At 37.8% G+C, this 9,967-nt stretch overlaps 1 long non-coding RNA gene across 1 annotated transcript; it reads left to right on the forward strand.

Moving 5' to 3' along the window:
• Positions 1 to 45: 45 nt before the first annotated feature.
• LOC148152476 (uncharacterized) lies at positions 46 to 4,625 on the forward strand. The gene is made up of 2 exons (XR_015762096.1): positions 46 to 159; positions 1,837 to 4,625. It is a non-coding gene; the product is annotated as an uncharacterized LOC148152476 (long non-coding RNA).
• Positions 4,626 to 9,967: the final 5,342 nt, after the last annotated feature.

Raw genomic sequence — 9,967 nt, forward strand, 5'->3', positions numbered from 1 at the left:
GTTTTCTTTTTGGTTCCACTGAGTGCCACCAAACTTGCTGTGTTTCTGGTTGTTTACTGGCAGATAACTGCAAAGAGGTGGTCTTTACTGGTTTCACACAAGCAGAGAGCAGCGTTCTATCTTAATGGCTTTGGGAGACGGAACCACCATGGCAGAAAGGTAACCATCTGACGGGACCGCTGGCGTCAGCTTTCAGTGCAGAACACGTATTCGGTTTGTCATCTTGTGTCTCTTTACTAAAATGATGATCGGAATATGCTGGTGCTTTAATATAGAGACAAGCACAAGGCTTCAGAAACTCACATGTAGCATTTTTCTTCAGTGCATTATTATTAAACTGTTAAGATCGCAAGCATATATTAACAAAACAAGCAAACTCAGGTTCAAATGTTTCTAGGCATAGGTTGGTAAGAGATTCAAAGCTTCTTCAAGCCTGTTAGCTCTGTCAACTCAACAACTACTTCCTTTCCTACTTCAAAATAAGAGCCACCAACATAGATGCAACAATTACTAACACAAACTCAAAGCTAAAGTGAACAATAAGCAATTTATTGCTGGAGCTATTGCTAACGCTAAAAGAAACAGCAACCATATTGGATTTTAGGGTCGGGATTGTTAAAAATTTACCAACAATATCCTCTTACTTTAGATTTCAATTGGCAACATAAAGTTAAGAAACATCTGTTTCATAACTGTCTTTAGTTTTAAAGACAGTAATGTGAAAATACATTACTGACGACGTCAGCCATGTGTTTCAAGGGGACAGTTGATGTGGTTGTGCAGTGTTTGGCGTCATTGACAAAGTTATATAATAACGAGAGGAAACTCAGAGAGAAGGACCCAAAACACCATGAGTTTGATGAGAATAACAAAAGAAAACCAAACTTCTACAATGAATTAGCTTAGCATAAGTTGGGAATACCTTTAATCCCTTAAATTTAATAATTATTCGACAGAGTAGTTGACTTGTAAAAGTATCTGATAGCCAGAACCTAACTCCTTGTAAAAATTCAACCCTTTACTCTGATTTTTTTATTTATTTTTTTTTTACAACTGTGTGGCACAAAATCCAAAACTTACACAGCACAAGCATCAGGCCTAAATGTAATCGAATAAATGTTCCATGTTATTTCTTTTATCGATGCTGCTGTTGCAGAAACGTTGTGAATTTCTAATACTACAAAAGTCACAAGACGTTGTTCCCGTTCTGACCGCTAGATGACAGTCAAGCGTTTTCAATATGATTCTTGGTCTGTAGAGAAAATTCATCAACTGGCACTTTGACTCCAGTAACACTCAGAGGCAAATTTGAAAGAATAACTGGAAATTATATGAACACTTTTAGCATTTTGATTCAAAATCATATTCTACGTCTTGAGAGCGCTAACTGTTACCAGCCCATGCCTAGATGTTACCAGTTTGCTTTAGGAAATACTCACTAAAAAGTGAGTTTTTTTTTTCTTTGAAGCAACTCTTAAACCAGACAGATAAAACCTGCACTATGTGAAACCCATCCTCATAGTGCGTCTTTACCACGGGCGCATGGTTGCCTGGCAACTGGCTCACAGCAAGATGCATCTTACTCACAGCTTGGCAAGAAGAAGGAAAAAAAAACTTGGTTAAAAAGAATATTCTTTTTTCTCTTGACTTCACTGCAAACTGTTTATTCATCTCCCTTCCCTCCACTTAAGTCACTGAAATGCATCACGCAGTTCGTAGAATCTCACGTTGCATTTGGAGCGTGTGACCGATCTGGTCCTCTGTGAGATTTGTGATGTTTTTTTAAAAGATGTGTCTGTGTTTCACTGAAACCATTCATTCCTGTTTGAATGCCAGTGGGATAAGACTGTCATCAGTAATGGCGACCTATTGCAGTGGGAGACCCCCCCTCTGAACCCACCGGTGGGAACCACGAGGCCACTGCTACCGGACAACACGGAGGAGCCTGCACAGACGCTAATGACTGACAGCAACCCAGCTTACTGTTCTGCCAACAAGGAAGAGACTTATTGGTGAAACAACAACAACAGAAAAACTCTGGGAGGATTTTGATGTGTTAAGCCCTCTCACGCTATTATTATTTTATTTTCCTGTTTTGGAATCAAAAGGGGCGATTTAAAAAAAAAAGAAAAAACTGGTCCTTAAGGAGAAAGTTTATGACACAGACATTGCTCCTGTAAATACAATAACTGCAGCACATCTGGGCCAAGTGGCTCTGTCCACACATCTGTCTTTTGATGGTGAGTCGGGTATCAAGGTGGATGCTCTGGTAGCTACGTAGTGTCGTGACACTCGGCATCAATCCCTTTTCTAGCTGTGGTATCTCCTTTCCATCGCAATAAGTGTATTAAGACGTATCCGTTGAGGCACTTTGTGTTTTTGAAAATGGAGTGTTAATCGTATCAGATACTCTACTTAAGGTATATACAGCGTAGAGAGACATAATGTGCTAAACTGAATAAATACAACATCACAGTTGTCTATGCTTACTTCTTATTTGGTGACACACATCGAGCCCCGTCCACGCTAACACCACGCTCTATTCTGTCTTTGTTTACACTTCCCTTCAACACACAAACCAATTTTCGATTGGAAATAATTTGAGATTTTAAAATCAAGTTTGGGGTGTTTACATGCACACTGGATTTAGGTAATGTTTGCCCACTGCGGCTTGATTCACCCCTTTGCCTTGCATTGCTTTTTGGTCCCTTGCTAGTTCCATTTCAGATATTTAAACTATATTTTATATAGTTTATATCCTTAAACAATTATATGTTTGATTAGTTTTGTTGCAGGTTAGTATGTTCGTAAATTTCGTAAATCTTCCCTGAAATCAGTTGCTATGTGAAAAATTTGAGAGTTTATGACACTACATCAGACAAAATGTTATACAGCACAGTTTGTAGATAGATATTTTTTATTGGAGTGATGTAAACTCATTTTCTTCTACATAATGAGTCAAATAATGAAATTGTAATTGTATTCCCTTGTCTGGACAGGTATGAATTGACACACAATCAATGAAATTGGATGACACCATTTCATATCCAAAAAAAAAAGAAAAATCTGGTTAAAATGGTCAAAACTTTAAAGGTAGTATCAGTGAAATGATTAGCACCTGAAATAAGTGTTATTTTAACACTTATTTATTTTAAGTGTTAAAATAAATATATAGATGTTCCACATCTATGTTCATTAAGCTTCAATCATAATAGAAAACATTTTCTCTATCACTGCTTTAGTCATGCTCATTATCTTCTTTGAAATTTAAATCTAGTGAATGTTGACAATATTGCCCCCTACTGGTGCCGAATTGGCGTAGCAGCTTTTCTTATTGGAATTTTACAGATTTAAAGAGGAAATAAAAAAGAAATACTTATATATCTGGCGTAGCGTAGCCGGGGCCTCAGTAGGCTAAGTCACAAACGCGAGTGTGTATGTCTATATGTGTCCCAAAAACTCTACTAGGTGGAGAGTTGGGTTTGAAACACTAGATCAGGGGAGACCAGTGAGTGGACCTGATGCTGAATCTTCCAGTTAGTGTTAGCACAAGCGCTCTCCCTGCGATGCAGCTACCATTGTAGAAGCCCCCCACTCCCACTAACCCCAGCCACCAATACCTACCTGGTGCATTTACTGCTGCAGATTTTTTTTTCTCTCTTTGCAAACCAAAATGACTCTTAACATTACTCCTCATTATTTCTGGTCGCTACGGAAAAAAGAAGAAAAAGAAATCAGCTGCATGACTTGATTCTTCCAAGCTTTGTCTCCTCCTCTTCCCAACCTCCATAAACCCCCCCAACCCCAACTCTGTTATGGGGACAGAGCAAAAAGTGTAGCAGAAATTTCACCGCGTTCCGAAGCGGGACTTCTATAGCGGTACGCGTCTGCACTGTAGCAACCCTGTGTACCCACACAATCAGATCGGCTTTGCAATAAGCAAAACGGGGAGGGAAGGAAGGAAGAAAAAAAAAAAAAGCACCGACCCACACTGTGATTTCAGCAGCCAGTTTATAGTAGGAACGGAAACGGGAAAGCCAGGAACAAAAATAAAACGAAGCCCCCCAAAAACCGGCTGTTTGTTTGGTAGCGACCTGCGCGGTTGTAGGCTAGCTGTTCAAAGTTATCGCCCCGTATACACAATCCTCCTTGTGTAGTAACCACACGCTGCTTTACTCTTTTGAACTGTCAAAGGAGAACCGTTCTTGTGTAATTCTAGGATGATGTTGTGACTTGAAAACAAATGAACAACAAGAAAAAAAAGGGTGTTTATTTTTTTGAATCCAGAACATGTATTTTTGTGTCTTGCTGTTGATGACTACATTGCTCTGAATGGTAGAAGTCATGGTAGTCTGATGGTGTGCTTCTCCATCGTGCGTTCAAACCGTTGACGCTTTTGACTCGAGTTCACATTTCGTACGTTTTACTGTGAGGAAAGTTCTAGTTTTAAGTGTGTATTTGTGGAGCTTTTTGTTGTCATTCTAAAATGCATGCTGAAAAAAAAATAAAAGTCACTGTCAATCTGTACAAAAAAAAGTTGAAGAGATGACCTCCTGTATATCATTCTGTGTATAGAACTAAGGTAAATGCTATGTGAAAGACTCACATAAACTATTTATCTTTTACTTGTTGATCTCTTTATTTGATTTGTGTCACTGTTTTTGTCTTCTCTACAACTATTATTATTATAAATTACTGAAATACAGTAAGCTGCTAACTAACCTTTGTTAGCAAAGATGCTAACTAGAGTTAGCATCATCCCTTGCTAAACTGTAAAGATGAATTCATGACATAAGACAACGCAAAATTTGTCTTATGTCAGTATGTCTTATTTTTTATAAGCCAAATTTTGTAATATTTTATTTAGCTTGTTTTGAAACTAAATAAAAGGTAGTGCTAGTAATTCTAGTGGAACAATTACCAATACCTAAATGCTAACATGGTCAAAATAAGCGTCAAGTCTGTCAGAGAGCTAGCAAACAAGGTAAGTCTCATTTGAAGGAAAAAGGTAAGTTCAACATCGTCATGTAGAAACACGTCGCCTGAGAAACTTTTGTTATAGTGGATTCTAATCAGTAACATTAGCCCCTGTGTTTACAAATGGGGTCCAACCGACCCCACACCCGTATCACTTGTATGATTTGCCTCAGTCTTCGCATGCACAAGGGTTAAAAACAATGTTTTTTGCAATTAATTGTAATTTTGACCCTGTGTCCTAGGGTCAGCTGCATTGCTCCAGCTGACAATATTTTTAAGTTGCTTTGGATTACTTCTTCGTAAACAGACATCAACTTCTGGGAATGAAAAGACGCAACAACAAAAAAAGACCCACAAAGATTGAAAGTTGCAAGATTAAATAAGAATTTACCTGTATTGCACCATTCATGCCACAGATAATTCAAAATGCTTTGCATAACGAAGAGATGTACACTCATGAAGAATTGCATTGAAAACAAACAGATTAAATTGCCTAAAAATGTATTAATTATGTGAAAATAGATAGTACTATAGAAATTATAAGAAATAAGAACTGATCAAATAGTTTGATAAACTCCCTTAAAAAAAGTACAGTTATCTGAGCTTTAGGTACATTTAGATATTGAATACAAGTATTCTGAGATCACATCCTTGAGGAACCCCATATGTGATTTATGATGCCAAAAATGTAAATAAAAAACTAATTCCATTCATCGAAAAGAAACGGCATACAATCCAACCTTAACCCTCGATCTGTGTCGCTCTGTTTGAGTCTTTCCTTCTGATCTGAGTGGTGAAACATAAAGAAGTGTGACATGCGGCCTTGCCTAGCGCTTTAACACACCACCACCACCTCCAGGTTGCTCGTGTTGAGACGCAGACAGCCCTCTCCTGTGTTCCGTTGAAATTCTTGTTTTGCATGCAGAGACGAAGGAGAACGCCTCCCTGAGCAGAGAATTCAGCGTTCAGAGTGAAAATGTGAGCGCAGCACTTACAGGGCTCTCACTCCCACAGCAGGGAACGCAAAGTGAATCACTGCCGAACTTCAGTGAAGCAGAATGTTTACAAGGAACGACATGTAAACAAGAATTATGCATGCAGGGTTCCTCCACTTTTATTTTTATTTTTTCACTGTAAAGAAATTCAATACTTTTACTGACGCAAAGTTCCAGAGTTTAAAACACAAACTTTTAAAGATGAGAACCAATAAAAAATACAGTGAGCAAAATCTGTAACTGTGGAACTTGAAAATGAATAAATAAACAGTGGGATAATGAGTACAACACAAGGAAATGAGGAAGCAGGAAGTCAATTCAAAAGTTCAGGAAGTGAGGTGGAACAAAAAAGTGTTTTATTTTATGGTAGTTTAATTTCATTTTTACTTAGTAGTTTAGTTGTGTGTTACTAATTTAGTTAAGGTATTTCAACTGGAAAGCTGAATTATTTTATATGCTGTTCAAGAACATCAGTGCTGAATTTAACTTTATTTTGTCGTTACTGAATACGTTTCATAAGTAATATATGAAACCGAAAACAATTTGGCTGTTATGTTCTGATAACCAGGTGATGATTGGTGATATTGATCTAAGTGACAAATCTATTGTTGCACAACAGTTTTAAAGGGTGAAGGTTGCAAATTCAGTTTCCTAGAAGGAGGGAGAAGATAAAGAAATCTCTAAAACCAGAAGCTGGATTTGTCCTCCGTTGATTTCTCCTCCAGGTTTGGTTGGAGATAATCCTGCCCTCGCTGCCCATCCTCTGGTACCCATCCAGTGATCAGCCACGCTGCATCCTCCGCGAGACATCCCGACTATCTTTACTCCAGTTGTCATGGATACAGTCACAAACGTGCCAAGGCGATGTAAACAGCCAAAGCTGGGGAGTGTGTTTTTTTTTTTTTTTTTGAGACTCCCCTTCACTTCTCTTGACCTTCCATTCTAATTCTCTGCCTGGAAACAGACGGGGGAGGCGGGATTTGCCAGCTGCTGAAAATCCAAACTACCAAATTTGTGACATGAATATTGCATCAGAGTTCAAAAGCCGAGGCAAATTTATCTCAACCAGGACTGGTTATTAAATGTAGGATAAGGTGTCTCTAAATATGTTATGAAATATGTGAGGATATTATTTATTTATTTTTTACATTAAAATGTATTTTGTCAAGTGGACTTTAGAACAAGTTTAAAGGGGCAGCAGCTCAGGGTTCCAATCTTTGGGGCGCCCCAAAAATTTTTTTCTTTTTCTTTTCTTTTTTTAAATGGTGTTTTGCAAATAACTTATAGATCCAAATCATATGAGTTGTTATAGTCTACAATGTGTCAGTTTATACTTGCTGATGTATAAGACCTATACTGTAATTTTTCTTTTCCTTGGTGAATAATAGTCATGTATCCCTTTACTACTCGCATATATGGTGACAGGTTGATTTTTCTTTAAAAAGATGATGCATTAAAGTCTGCAGGCTCATATGCTAATGTTAGCATGGGCTCATGGGTCCAACATTAGCTCAAACTGCCACGCCTTTTACTTGAGAGCCTTTAATGTTTTTGTCCATTGTTGTGGAAAAAAAACTATGACCAAGCACTGTTCAGGTAAAATCACTCAATCAGGTTTATTTATGAATTGTGCACAACTCAGAGAGCTCATAGGACAATCAATCATGAAGCAATTCTGGATGGAAAGCTCTGCCAGGCAGAGACAACACGAGTCTTATATAAAAGGACATTTCTACAATTTTTATGGTGAGAAGTGAAAAATTATCTCATATATTTTAAGACATTACATATTCATTCAGTCATTGAAACATTATTCTGTATGATGAAACAAAAACATATATGCAGGATACGAAAAACCTACTGGCATTCATCCATTCATCCCTTTATTGTTTCACTTCTGTTAGGTAGGAAAAGTTACCCTGCAACCTCTGCTTGCCAGGGAGACGGTCCTCTAAATGTTTTGTCCTCTATATGTTTTGTCATCTTTCACAAAACTTTAAAAGGAGGAATTTGAAATAGTGTATTTGGAAGCAAAGTACCAGCGGAATACCAAACCATTTTCTAAGTAATATTTCCAATTGCTTAAATAAGTAATTATTTTTAATCCCAAATTCTTCCCTGCAAAATAAGTGCATGCATTTCAATCCTTAGACCTCCCTAACATGATAATTATGAATAATTTCATTTTACGTTGCTTATGTTAATGAAAATGTAGGTTTTACACTCATTTTAAACCTTAAATTTAAATTTAAAGTTTAGTTGATATTAAGTCATCCTCTTATGAAAATCTAATTAAAATTTAATATAATCTCATCCTCTTTGATTCTAAATAAATCCAAGTTACAAACAACCAGGTAACATCTGATTTCATCCTCTTTGGTCAAAATTAAACATATGAAAAACCAAGTAATTTCTGAAGTTGATTTTCTCTTTTAAATGCATACTTAAGAATAACAGGACAGTGCGAATCTTCACTCTGCGCTTCGGTCACTCGCCAGTGACTCGCAATAGTTCTTTGAGTGGAGAGCGTTCCAGAAACATCTAAACTTGCTGTTGCTCTGGACGTTGTCCTCTTTGGTCTCAAAAGTTGAAGTACTTGACACTTGGTAGAGTGAAGTTTTGCTGCTCACTCTGTTGCAACAGAAGCAAATCTGAAGTTTACTTTGTGTAACGTCCATCTAGATGGACGTTACAGACAGGTCATCCTTCATAGTGGTTGATGAGGATTCAGGTTGTTCCTTCCTTCTCATTGCTGCAGTGAAATCCTCCCCCGTCTCTCTCCTCCGACTTCCTGTCAGTCCAACTGGTTTTGACGTTGGATCTTTGGGTTGTCCAGGTTGTCCCTCAGGAAATGTCCATGTTGTCCCTGATGAAACAAGCATCAACATTTCAGAGTCTTTTTCTCTCACAACTCCGCAGCATGTTTAGTTTTTCTTCCTCTACACTGATACTGGATAGCATCATACCAGGGGCAGTTGTTAAAGCTGTCTCACACAGTTTTCAGTCCAAATGCCCAACAGGAGACTGACAGTTGTCCCCTGGAGGTGATGGAGATCTTTTTTGTCTTCTTGATCCTCCAGATCTTCTCGATCATTTTCATCGACTGGTTTTGTAGGAGGGACATCATCTGGTCCATGGGAGGACAGATGGGAGGAGTTGAGGTCAGAGGTCAGATGCACCGCGTGAGGCTCAGACAGAGGGAAAGAGAAAAAGCAAATAGAAGTCGATTAGGGTTTGTTTTGACATTTTCCTTGTTGTTTTCTATACATATACATTTATGAATCTTATTTGAACCTTTTACATGATCATATAGTTTTAGTCATTTATTATCCATCCAGTATGGCTCCTGTTTGTGGAACAGTTTGTCAGAGAAACCTGAGGGCTAATTGTTGGTACAACTCTTAGAGCTGCTTTTAGTATGAAAGGGTCCCTTATAAATAAAATTTATTAATTGATTGATCCTTTTAAGAAATACATTTTTTTATTTATTCAAACACACAAAAGAAAAATTTAACATATTAAGACCTGTAATTTATCAACAAAAGATTTATGTTCAGCATTTTATTCCAAACAGCTCACCCCGAGGAGGAAATTGTGTAGACCTATTCTTCTTGAATTGGGTGGGATTTCCCTCTAAGAGGGGCTTTTATTTCCGATAAAGATCTTTAGGATTCTCTAAAGCAGGGGCCACCAACGCGGTGCCCGCGGGCCCCCTATCGCCCGTGGGCCCCTTGTTAGTTGCCCATGGGGCAAGTTCTAAAAATAGCCATTGTCATTAGGGAGCATTGCCAAATAAATTATTTAATTTAATATTTTTACATTGAAGTAGTAAAAATTGTTTATATTCAGAATTTTAAAAAAAAGCTAATTATTAAAAACATTTAAATGTAAATTTTTATGCATAAATGTTATCGGAGGGCAGCAGCGCCTGCAGTCCTGCTGCTCCCTCTCTGCCGACCTTAGAGCAGAGAGCAGCTCTAATGTTTTTTTTTTAT

Source organism: Poecilia mexicana, unplaced genomic scaffold, assembly GCF_051168715.1.
Source record: "Poecilia mexicana isolate PSO_F unplaced genomic scaffold, ASM5116871v1 scaffold_23, whole genome shotgun sequence".
Lineage (NCBI taxonomy): Eukaryota > Metazoa > Chordata > Actinopteri > Cyprinodontiformes > Poeciliidae > Poecilia > Poecilia mexicana.